This window comes from Zonotrichia leucophrys, chromosome 7, assembly GCF_028769735.1.
Source record: "Zonotrichia leucophrys gambelii isolate GWCS_2022_RI chromosome 7, RI_Zleu_2.0, whole genome shotgun sequence".
Taxonomy (NCBI): Eukaryota; Metazoa; Chordata; class Aves; order Passeriformes; family Passerellidae; genus Zonotrichia; species Zonotrichia leucophrys.
The window spans coordinates 6505270-6518483 of NC_088177.1; the positions used below are offsets into that span (position 1 = coordinate 6505270).

Below are 13214 nucleotides of genomic sequence, written 5' to 3' on the forward strand. Positions count from 1 at the left end.
TTCTGAAAGGCAGAGAAATTCAGAATGGAACACAGGCTCTCAGTTCTGAATGCTATCTCTGGATAGCGAAGAAAAAAACTACTGATGCATGAAAAATACAGCAGTAAGTATTGCAACTAATCTAATGCAGTAACTTTTCATGCATTTTGATAGTGGATGGGAATATGAAGATGGTCACATCACTGAAGAATTCCTTTCTACAATAACAATCATACCACAGTAGTAAAAAATGTAGGATACTTTCAGTCATCAGCCACAGACCCGTCATCTTTCGTAACATTCTGCTTGTTGAGTGAAGATTTTAATGAAAACAGTATTTCAGAACTTCCTTCCTTTGGGAGTATATGTCCTCACCTTAACCTTATTTTAACATTGTTTTTGTGTGGGCGTTTATTGTATTGCAGAGTATGGCAAATCTGATAAGAGAAAAGCAACGACTGAGCCCAGTCTTATTGTATCAGAATGGCTGAAATAATTACATATCCTGGAGAACCTGGGAACTTCTGATCCTGCTTTCAGACACAGAATGGATACACAGTTTTTGATTACAGAAAATACTCTTGCAGTCCCACACAAAGCTAAACTTCAGTCGCATTCTCTGATGAACAATCAACATGGCTCATTTCCTGGGCTTTGGGAGAAAAACTGTTTCTTGCACAACCCAGTGAACTGAGAATAATAGGAATGATATGCTTGATGACAGCAGCAACACAGAATCTGAAACATATCTCAGAAGACTGCCCTTTTGAATTAAAGTATGAATGTCATAGGGAGCACACAGGATGTTTGATCCCAAAAGGTTTCTTTCTTTCAGTACCCTATAAGATACAGCTGTAGCTGTCAACCACCCATTGCTTGGGCAGTTAATTCTCCCCATTCTAACTTGCTTCTCAAAAGATCCCAACATTTATTAAAAGACTACAAAACCCAGTAATTTATGTTCTAGTTTCCAAAGGAAACAAATTTTTTCATCTAAATTTTATTTTATTACAGCTTCTCATGCCTTGTGATGCAAAGAAAAAAAGTGTAACAGACAGGTTTTGTTACTTCATAGAATATAATTTTTTAGATATAATGGAAATATTATTTCCACTTCTTCGTGTATCTTTTTCAAAAGAGAGTTTCTTCTGCTGTCACCATAAAATGAATTATTTAATTGAGAAATTATCCATGCTGATTCTACCTGTGCCTGTCAGTACCACACCTGAAATTCAAAAGTTGTTGGCTGTTGAAGGATGGTGGCCTTCACACAACAGGACAGCATGACAACCAATCCATATTCTCAGAGAGTGTATTCAACCCCTAATACCTCACCAGCCTCAGATAAAATAACTCCTGTCCAATTACTTTGAATTTATTAAGCAGATTCATATTGCTATCTGGATTCCCACGTATACCTAGAGGAAAATCAGAGAAGATTGGACAACTGAGTGTGACAAGTTCCTGACAGCATGTACCATAGAAATGGTTCACTCTGAAAAAATAATACAAACTTGTTTGTAGGGAATTACAACCATTCCACAGTTCTTACTGTGACCAACCATATTGACATATATTTTCTTTAACATTTACATTTTTAAAAGTAATCCTACCACAAAGAAATCACAGTTTAAGAGATACCCTTAGAGGCAACCCTCTTCAAAATTATTCCTAATATACTTTCCTGTGCTTCTGGTAACTGTCAAAAATTGGCTTCATATCAAATGGAATATTGGTCTGATCTAATACAGCATTTCCTGTTTGAATATTTAACTAATTCCATTTTTTTCTCCAGGGCTTGAGTTTTCACTGGGAAAGCATCTTGCAAGAGGCTCCAGTGAAGGTTGTTTTGGTGCTCATTTCCTGAGTCTGATCTTGACTTCTGAGAGAATTACCCATTTAGTTTAGAGAGCTGCTAACTCTTAAAGTGGTCAAGATGTCTGTCCCCACGACTATTTACTTCACAACCCTCACAGTAAAATTTAGTTGGAATCATCCTGAAAGCTTGTTCCATAAAAGCAAGGACTCCAAATTTCCCAGCTGTTATAAACTGAAATTTCTGAAGTTTCTGCATATAAAAATGAACACTCAGTATGTATACATGAAAGGAAAAAGAGACTTGGACAACAAACAATGCATTTAGCTCTTTAGAAAACAGCAAGGCTCTTTAGGACTCAGCTCATTAATTTTCCCAGAGAGATATGCAATTGAAATTCAGTGAGAGCTAAACACTTGACTCCCTTAGGATCTTTAAAATCCCAGATGAAGTGATATTTAACTAATTCCCACACAAACAGAAATCAGCCATTTGGCAGAATGATGCAATGGGATTGCTGGTCACCAGAACAAATTCGTCCCCAGCACAGCATTAATGACGTCATTAGAAGCTCCCATGTCCCCTCCCTGGGCACAGAGGAGCCCAGAGCCATTATCTGGCGTGGGGTTCGAGGGAAGGGGTGCACTGGAGCAGCCTCTCACTACCTGCAGCAAGGTTGTGAATGTGCATTCAGCTTCCCATAGCACCTTTTGTTTCTCAGAAGCTTGGATAGTCTACATACTAGATAGAATATATTCTTTGGGTGTGCCCATCCTCACATATCATATACATATTAGATATATTCTTTGGGTGTGCTCATCCTCACATATCATATAAAATCAACGGAATTAGACACCCTCCCTCTGACTTATACTAAATCAAATTAGACTTGTATGGAAAGATTTACTCTTGAATAGCGAGAGTTTTTCTCTCCTTTCTCTGTCTCATTCTTGGTGTCCTGGCTTTAGTGCCAGCAATTTCTAAAGTGGTGAGCTCACTCTCCCCCTCCTCCTTCCTCTCCTCCTTCCCCCTCGCCCTGCCCGTCGCGGGGTTTCAATGGGCTCCTGCAGTCACTCGGGCGGACAGCATTCCGTTGCCAGGCAACTCCCTGAAAAGAAGCACATGCTGCTGCGGCGCAGACAGAGCGTGCCCGTCTGCTCCAGTGATGCTGTGGCCTAATTTCTACCTCTCTTGTGCTGGATACAAAAGGGAACATCTCCAGAGTTGAGGGTTAGGGAGTACTGAATTCTCGGCAGGTTTTTTTTTGTTGTTGTTTGTTTTTCCCCGCTCTCCTGCTCGGGTGCATCCCCTTCCATCCGAGGGCCCCCAGAAGTCATGCATGTCTAATCTGCATGCATGCGTTTGGGACTGCTCCCTGGGCTCGCAGAATACTGACAACTTTCTGTTAGCTTTTGGCTGAGCTAATAGTACTTATGGAGATCTCTTAAGCTTCCCTGTAGCTCTCCCACAAGCACAGTTTTGCATTTAAATTCTCAAGGCCATTCATCTTTTCCTACCTGACTCTTTATTGCCTGATTGTTTGGGTTTTTTTAAAGGTCTCTCTAGGGAATGCAAGTATAGCCTTTCTTATTTCCCCTCCTTTCACTATGTTTTCCTGGGAACAAAGAACAGCAAACTAAGAAATTCCTTTGGTTTTTCCAAAGCCTGAAGAAAGATCACTGCTTTATCCATGGATTTAGTTTTGGAACTGCCTAATCTTCTCAAAAGGCAGACTCATACGTATTCAGATTTTGTGGTTTGAACTCAGCCCTTCAATCACAATCCTCCACTGTCTGTTGCAGACAGTATTATTATTAGGTAAAAGCCAGCAGTCAGATAAGAGGCAAGTTTCTTACATCTACTGCTATAGTCTTCCTTAAATTTCCTGTTAGCACGTTTTCCATAGGAAGGTTCCCTATGCTAGTTGCCTGTTGTCAGCTGTGGTACCAACTCAGCAGCTCACTCAACCTGCAAGCAAAGCTGAACCTCAGAGAGGAGCTGCACTGTATTCAGCCTGACAGAGTCTAATATTGCTCTGGTGCTCTGGGTATTCCACCAATCCTCCTCTCACTTCTGGATCAAGGCTGAAGTCCCAGTCCTAATTTACAAATCCCTAATTTGGTTCGTGCACATCTACTTTAAGGGCAGCCAAGAATCCTCATCCACTGATCCCAGGAGTCAGCACTGTACTACAGATTTCTTCCAGCATAGCTACGTCAACACATCTGTGACAAAGCACAACCTCCAGCTGCCATTGCTGCACCAGTAAATGCCCAGTTCACCCTCCTTTCTGCCACCAGGGCAGCACCTTTGTCAGCTTTGTTTGTGCCTCCAGAAGTGTCCTGGAATTAAACAGGCAGAATCCTGTGGCATGGGAAAACATGTAAATCGCAGATGCCCTGTAATAGATAAAGGCAGGGTCACTGTCACTGAGCACATTATAAGAAAGGCCCTGTAAGACACAGGGATCCAATAGCTCTGTTTAAGAAAGGTTCCAGCCCAAATGTTTCCATTTTTTCAGTGGCACAGTACTCAGGTGATAGCAGACACTTCTCATTCCAGTGTACTTAACATGTGAAGTGCTGTGGATAAGCAGAGTCTTATCTCTTATCTTTTGCTTATCTCCTACGCAAAAAATCAGAACTGTTCAACTGTGTGGCAGCAAGAGTAAACTCAAATGCACTGGCAAAGTCTCATCCTTTTGGAGTAGAAGAGTCCTTTCTTCAGTCCCTGAGAGTGCCACACACTACAAAACCACCACATTATTTACAAAATGTTTTGAGACCATCTGGGAAGAAAGGTGCTATATACAGGCACAACAATGGTTAGGACTTGCATGAGTCACACATAGACAGCTTTCAGTATTACACAACTCCTCAAACATCCCTTTTCCCCAAACTCTCTATAAGATGAAACAGGTGGGACTTTGCTCCCTCAAAAACACAACAGCAGTAAAGAAACAACAAAGTGTCTTAATATTACATTAGAAATTCACACTCCCATTTGAAGTCAGTCTGAAGGGGAAAACAAGGCCTCAGAACTGCTTCTGGCTATGGCAAAGCTAATAAAAAAATAATAATAAAAATAATTAGATGATCCTTTGCCAAAGAGGTAATGAACTAAAGTTAAAACACAAGCCAGTTTGCCATACAGACACTAACTTCTTACTTATTGTCCAGAGGCAGTCCATGTGTTTTTCTATGTATTTTTGGATCCTGCATCAATTCAAGATGATACTACAGTTTGGCCCATGGCCAGGAACTGGCAAGTGAAATAATGTTCCAGTATATGCACTGTGAACACACAGCTGGCTTCAAAGGGAAATGGACTAATCCTACTTCATTTCCCTTCTTCAGTATGTGTTTAAAGAGCTTTGGTGCACTGAAGGAAATCGACCAGAATTCATTAGTTCCCTTCTGATTCAGCTCATTGCTGCTGGAAAGGGAAACAAGTCGGAATTGCAGGATCCTACTCAATTTCCTTTTGGAGCAGACTTTAAGCCAATTCTGTTTCAGTTGTACACACGCAGATCATCACTAATGATGCATAAGTTCAAATGCAATACCTCTCCAAGCTGCCTAAACAGATGAAGACTATGAAGGGAAGAAGAAAAATTAAATAATCTATTGGACTTCATATCATGGGCAACTTTTGGTTGAGAATATTCCTGAGAAAGAAACTCAGAAAATTGGGAGAACTTCTACAAAGAGACAGAGGAGTAAGGAGAGACAGAAAAACCCAGATGAGACTAGGAAAAGATTACAATGAAGGAAAAAAAGGTTTTTTAAAATATATCATATTCATTTTCTGCTATCCAATGAAAAATTGCAGCAAACTAAACCACTGATTTTAATAGCTAAAGCAAATGCTAAGGATGATTTTGAACCTGTTTGGAGGTGGGTTTGGAAATGGAGACATGAAGATAAATCATTTGCTCTGGACAGAAAGTTTTTCTTCCCACTCATCATCAGATCTTTCAATGTGTCTCTTCAGAGTTCATGTTATATTTTATGAATCTTCTTAAGGTTCTACAAAGCAATAGGATTTGAATTATTCCCAGTTCAGTTTAAGGCCCCTGCTTTTGAGACTATAAGGCAGAACCAACACTCTCCCAAAGCAAACTTACAATTAACCACCTAAGCAGAAAGTGGCTTGTGACAAGCAAAGCAGAATAGAAGAAAGCTACAGGGTTCGTGATGGGACCATGGCTTCACTTGAGTCAAATAAGCACAACACGGAAAAATCACCTTTTGTAACTGCAGTGAAGACAAAGAAGTATTATTGCTGTAATGAACTGTCTCTTAAGCTTGAACTGCAATACTTTAAATACTAAGCAGCCTTATGAATTTGGCTTCCCCACTAATTACAAATCCATTAGCTTGAAGCAGTATACTGCAAAGAAAATGGGCCCTGGATTTGAAATCAGCCAAAAAGCCTTTAAATTATCAACACTGTCTCTCAGATGGGTGACTCCAAACTCCTCAGGTTTTAGCAGCTTTTATTGTCTGAAATTCTAGGGCTGTTTGGGAAGCTCTATGTGACAAATTAAAAATTTGATTCCTTACCAGTTAGCTGCAGAAATCCAACACAGACACAATTTATATCCTGCACTAATAGCTTCTCAGCACAGGAAAATGAAGGACAATTAGAGAGCAAGTAATGGCTCAGTGATTCTGTAGAACACTGTACCACCTACAGCGCCAGTTAAAATGAGATTATTTTCCTTTGTAATTCTATGTCAACCTCAGTTTACAGCTTTAACTTTTATCATTAGACCACAATTTAAGATGTTATTCAACCTACTCTAGAAAAAGCTATATGACATTTATAATTTACAGGGACTGACAGCTTCATATAGACCCACTGGGATAGACACAGCAATAACAGACAATCCATTCTCTTTGCATGTACAATTTCTTTTCTCACTCCAAAGACAAAGGTTGAATGTCTCATCCCTCTTTATGAATAGATATTGTATAGGAAGAAACCTGTCACCACTTGTGGATATCATCACAAACAAAAAAATACTTGAAACAAAGACATTTTATAGCTCAAACACTCAAAGTCAAAACCAGTTTATTAGGCATTATCCTCATTTTTATTGGTTAATGTGCTTTAAAGTACATGACAGTAGATCACACAAAGGCAATTCTAGCTCAATTAGGTCAATCAATATATTTTTTCATTCTTTCTTCTTTGCCACATTTATGTCTCTGTTATTATTAATCTTATTTGCTAAACTGATTGCACAAAAGATTTCCTTTTGTACTGTCTTTGCAAAACCAGCATTCTCCTTCTTCCTACCTGCCCAGTTTTGCTGTTTCTCATAAAGAACCATTTCCTTTTGTTCATGCAGTGCATACATATGACTTAAAGTTCATTTAGTATCACCTCAGAATTCAAATTTCCCTTCAAACTGAATAAGTTGTTCTGGAAAAAATTGTATTGTAAATGTAACTAAACCCTTAACAGAGATGAGACTTTTGTTTTCACTGTCAGAAATATTTCAGCTTTCAAAACAACAAAACCTTCCCTTGATTCCTAATGTAAAGAGCGATGGGTTCCTTTTATGAAAATAAAATTGCAGGGCAGAATGAGAAATGTGGTTCAATAACCTACCCAACCGGAGAGAAAGAGAAAGAGTTGCTATTTAAAAATTGGAGTTTTAGGAGTTAGAGTATGGCAAGGAGAATTGGGCTCTTGGAGACATAACAGGAAAAGAAAACTTCCTTTGATTTACATCAGAGATGCCTCTTAGACTTCATAGGGGAGGCAGTGGAATACTGAGGGAGAGAAACTAAATCCAGTGGCAAGAGGCAGAACACCTGCCCTACTGCCATTCCCCAAGTGAGCACATTTGTGTGCAAGCAGGAGTTAATACACTGAGACTGACATGGGCTGTCAGCGGAGGAAAGAAGGGAAAGGAAAGCAACCAGGGAGCCAGGAAACATCAACTCTTCCCCCTGTGCACTGCACCCAGGGCAAATGCTTGTGCAGAGCACCCTGGCCACTGCATATTGCTTAAGCAACTCATCCTTCTATTTATCCACAATTAGGAAGGAAGGAGATTGTGGATATCCAGAGATTGTGGATACCACATGGCCTTACAGTGACCTTGGTAATAGGTTCCCTGGAAATACATGGTGGTTACTTCAACTTACACACATGCATATATCCCCTGCATTTATCAACCATACATCCTAGTGCCAATACCTTTTTTTACACATCAAAAACTGAGAAGAGCTGGATGATTCCATGATAAGAGATTTGATATCTATCTACAAATTTATTCTCACTAATAAGCTTAGCCTATGACTTGCCAGTATTATCCCATCCTTTGATTCTTCAAATATAAAATATCATAAACCACTAGCAACATTCCCTCTAAGCAATGGTCTCCTAAGCATGAGGTTCAGAATTTTGACATTTCTAAAAAATCCACATATTTCTCAATTAATTGCCAAATGTGTGCTTTAGTATTTGTGCCCAAATCAAGCAAAATGAATCTTTTAACAGAAAGTCCATTAACTAAACTTTAAGTGAAAAAAAAGAATGTATTAAAATTTTCATCTTCTATTCAACCTTGGATTAAGCAGGTGTCTATTTACCAGGGATTTAGGAAGACTCCAAATAGAATGCAGCCTATTGTTATGCATTAAAAAAGTGAACTTTCTGTATGAGAACATCCTCCCTTGCTTCACTGTACTGTTCAGAATATGTGATGTGCATCTACTGAGAAATGTAGAAACCCTAAAATGTAGAAACCCTAACCCACCAGAGCTATTAGAAAATGTGTTTGACACTAACCGGTCCAGCTGGCTTCTCTGCTTTCTCAATAGCCTTTGTAGCTTCCCTGAGTTGTTTTCTGAGGCCTTCCTTTGGCTTGTCATGTTTACAGCACTAGAAGAGGGAGAAACAAAGCAATTTTAAAGCTTGCTGAGAAGTACTTCATGTGCTATGAACACTGACCTTCCCACTCCCAATTCTATTTGTTCTTCTTCCTCTACAAAGTGGGTTAAACCTTTCAATTTAAAATCTGAGCACTCTTCAACAGTCAGGTCTCTGAGAACAGCATTCAAAACTAAGTCCTGAGATGTCCTGACTTTCTGGAAAGCTTAGAGCCCCATTCTAAGAAAGCAACAAAGAGTAATTTCTTAGCAGCTTGAAATGTACTTATGAGTTAGAGCACACCCCAACTCTGAGCACCTTCACACTGGGTACAGGAAGTGTTAATTACAGCAGCACCAGTCTCCAACCCCAGAAAAGCCAAGGGCACATCTCAGGATGATTCACAGCACAGACAAACATGCCTTTGCAAACTGGCTGTGCCCTAGGCTACTGCCCACGGGCTGCTCCTCAGCTCCTCATCACGCTGACCACAGAGGAAGCAAACCCCCATCGGAGGAAATCACTAACCCTTATCTCTGCTGCATTTCACCTGAGCATTTCTCACTGTGTTTAAGTAAGGCCACCAGGTAAACAAACACCAGAGCTTGATGACCTGGATGACTTTGTCTGGAACAGACAGTGGTGCCTTACAGGGGTAGTTCTGGCTGAGACTTTGGCTTCACACTTAATTAGGTGTAAATTTAGGTGACCACAGAAGCTGACCTGTCAGACAGCTCTGAGAAGAGCCAGTCCCTCCAGGTCGGTGGCAGAAAAGACTTGTCCCTGGCTCACTGTTAGGTGTGCACAAGGGGGAATTTGTAGATCCTCAGATTCTTCATCCACATGATCTTCTGGGCTTTTTCTGGTATCTTGACCCTTCAAGTGATAAAAGCTTGTACCCAGTTCTTGAATCTAGTGTTCAATTTTGCTAACTCTTCCTCCTCAAGGAAGGCAGCTGAAGTTGTAGCTTTGTGCTAGTGACTCTGCCAGCAACAGCCAAAAAAAAATGCATGCCAGTCTTTGCTAACTGAATCACTACAACAAAGGTAAAGCCACTGCAAACCTGGATAACTGACACAGCAAATTGAAAGGTGGGCATTCTAAGTGTATTTCACAAGCTGTAACTAAGTATCTTTCATATCTTATATCTTAATTTCCAGTTAAATGGGTTCAAATCTACAGGTCATGAAACCCGGAATGTAACTACAAAAATTTGAAAATCTAACAGGCAGACCTCGACAATCACATAGCCAAATCACACACAACAGCCAAGGAAAATGAACAAGAATACCCTCTACAACCCAGTAGAGAGAGTAATCTGTGAAGACCTGAGAAACAGAATCTTCAGAATAAAACCACCACTGCTGTCAGGTAATGTATTTAGTCATTCTGAATGAAGGACAGTTAAAACAAAAACCTGTTATGTAGATTTGCATTTTCATTCGTTAAAAGGAGATGGGAGATGCCAAGTTAATCACTATTTTTCTGTTTCTCTGGTACCAGCTGTTAACCATAATGTCAGGTCTTTAAAAACCAGCAAAATGGAGAGTGGGAAGGCCCACAGTAGCACTACAGAGCTACACTAGCAGTTCTGTATGCCCTCTCCACAATCTGGAACACCATGAAGTTTGTAAATATCTGCAAGTTTTGCTCATCGGACAAGAGGAGAGAGGAGGCACAGCAGTGAAGGGTGGCTGCAGTCTGAGCAGAGTGCAGGTCACACTGCTGTCCCCAGCCTGGCACTAGGCTGCAAACCTGTATGTAGGCTCCATATCTTTTAATCACACTGGCTGTTCAGAGTTGAAAATTGGGATCATATACTTCTTACTGTCTCTAGAAGAAAATAAAACATTTCCAGAACTCAGGATTGCATCACATAAAACTCAGGATTGCATCACATAAAACCCATATCAGGTTTGCAAAGTGAGGTGAAAACGAAGGCCAAGATCTTATAGAGATGTGATGAACTTGGCACTCTGTGATCCCACTGCCTGAAAATTAGAGGAACTTGAATTTCTAGGTACTTAGACCATTGTGAAAACCTCATTTCAATTCTGTAGTAACTAATCAACTTCAATCCCAAAAGCTACATTTATCAATCTGTTCTGACCAAATTTAAGATTTATCCTATTTCTTACTAATGTGTGGGAGCCATCCATAAAGGACCACCAGTACAGACATCTGAATGATAAAACCTTGTTTTGATTTTTTCTCCAAAATGAAAATGACCATCCTTCCTTTGTCAAAAATTCATGAGAATTCTATAAGCTGAGAACAATATAAGAAAATTGAAAAATCTCCCCAAATAAAATGTCTGCAATTAAAAGAAATGTAGAAGATTATGACCTTTATAATTATTCAGAATTATTCAGTGTATGAATGATATATAATAGATAATCAGAATTTGCTGAAATCTTTGTCAAAATAAAACTTGATTTTTCTTATGATGGTGAATGCAAAAGCTGAAGCCTTACCTAATTCAAATCACAGCACTCTAATCTATGAAATGATCTCAGCTTACAGAAGGAGAGGTCTGTCATGTTTGCCTGGTAGGTCTGAGAGAGAAAACTCGCAGCTGAAAAAATGGAACTTTAATGACAATGTGCAGAATGATCCACATTACCTTCTGGCTAAGTACAACTTTTAGAAAGCTTTAGCAGTTTATCATCACTATAGGCTAATGATGACTTTTCTCAGACACAAAGAATTATGGTTTTTATCAATGGCTCATGCCAAAACCAAGTCTTAAAAGAAATCAGCCCAAAGCAGGTGCACTGAGCTGTCAGACCTTGAAATTTGTTTTGAAACCAACCACCTGTTAGTGTAATTGTGTAGCTGTTCTTCCTGGCTTATGGGATTTCAGTTCAGCTGTTGTTCTCATGCTAACACTTATTTCCTCTAGGAATCAGTCTGTCCATTTCCACCAACCTACAAACTTCTGTGTCACTGCCGTCACAGCCTGAGCCAATGGATAAATGCAGAACGTCTGACGGAGCACCCTTGACCAATAACACACTTTGTTTACAAAATACTTCACAATTGCTCTAAGAAAATGGCTCAAAAATAGCATTTAACATCCTCTGTGACACATTTAATAATTCAGATGACTCGTCTCTGCTTCTTGTTTGTTTCAGACAGCAACAAAGAACATTTCTGATGGGCAATCTCAAAGATCAGACTTGGTGCTGGTGCCTGACTCACATCTACTGATAACAGAGCACTGTTCCTGCTGCTGAGCCTGAGCCAGGATTCCCATCACAACTTTCTGTTTCTAAAGGTTCATAACTTCACCAGAAGTTGACTCTGGGTTAGAGGTTAGCAAGGATGTGGAACACTTAGCTGACAAAATCTAGAAGAAAAAAAAATCCGCCTGCATGTGAGATAAAAGTGTGAAAATTATCAGAAGGACAATGGCTTCAGATGGTTTCTGTCAATGAGAAATGTCATGTAGGAAAGAACAATGTCCTTGCACTTAAGGGCCAAGCCAGAACTGCAGTCCCTTTATGCTCCACTTTGCTGTTTCCAGCACCCTTTGGACATCAGCCACCCCAGAAAAAGAACTGGACACTTGGGTGAGAACAATAGCTGAGCTGTTCATGAAAAATCTCCTGTGCCAGCCAGTCCCACTCATCTGGCAGCTCCACACTGCCCTCCAGGGAGGGCCAGCACCAAACTTACCGTGCTTCCCTCAGTTTCCCCCTGGCAGGACAGAATTCCTTGGCAGCAAACACACAAAGCAAGCAAGAGAAACACAGCAGACATAAACACGAAAATGTGTGTATTTCATGACATAAAAAAGAGTAAAAAGTAAATTATAAAGATTAAATAATCCATAAATTGTTCATGCTTGGATAACTGCTATCCAAATGCCTTTTTCAAGCGCCATATTAATGGAAATAATGAACAATTCATTGTTAATTAACAATCTTATTTAATGACAATAGCTCATCAATATATGCAGCAGTCTATGTTCAATGAACACAGATATTTCATCATGGAAGACATGACTCCTGGGTTTATGCATGATATGAAATGTGAGCTTTTTGCAGCTATTTCAAATCATTTTGGGACACAAAAACTGTGGACAAGATATCTCCTGTTTAAATGCATTATCCATCCCTGGCTGCAGAGCATGTTGTCTTGTGTTTATCTGAAGGAACACTTCCAAAATTCTTTGAGAAACTCAATTGTTATCATTGTCTGAACTTAAAAAGACTACACCTTTGTATAGAGTTCTGTCAAAAGAAATCCTGCTGCTTATCATAAGCACGTACTTCCCCAAAGTTCCTGTTTTTTTAGAAGTTTTATTAATTGCAAATGTTGTTTACTAGAGGAAAACCGTGACTGAAGCTCTAAAACAAAGAGAATAGTTGCAACTTTAATCCTTTCAATAAGCCTTTGTTTCCCATTGACTAAAAACTTCCTAAAGGAAGTAGAGCTGCGAAAATCCAGGAAGGAATTAGATTTGCCAAATTCTGTTCCTACTTGGATCTAGATGCAAAGGCTTTGTTATCCATTGTACAAATGTTTC

General features: G+C 39.6%; 1 long non-coding RNA gene across 3 annotated transcripts; it reads left to right on the top strand.

Annotated features, from left to right (window-relative positions):
* Positions 1-9310: 9310 nt before the first annotated feature.
* LOC135450511 (uncharacterized) lies at positions 9311-12938 on the top strand. 3 transcript variants are annotated; one of them, XR_010441081.1, is made up of 4 exons: positions 9311-9442; positions 9631-9774; positions 9866-10054; positions 11586-12938. It is a non-coding gene; the product is annotated as an uncharacterized LOC135450511 (long non-coding RNA). The 3 variants fall into 3 exon arrangements; XR_010441082.1 differs by having other exon boundaries at positions 11818-12938; XR_010441083.1 differs by having other exon boundaries at positions 9635-9774.
* The last annotated feature ends 276 nt before the right edge of the window (positions 12939-13214 follow it).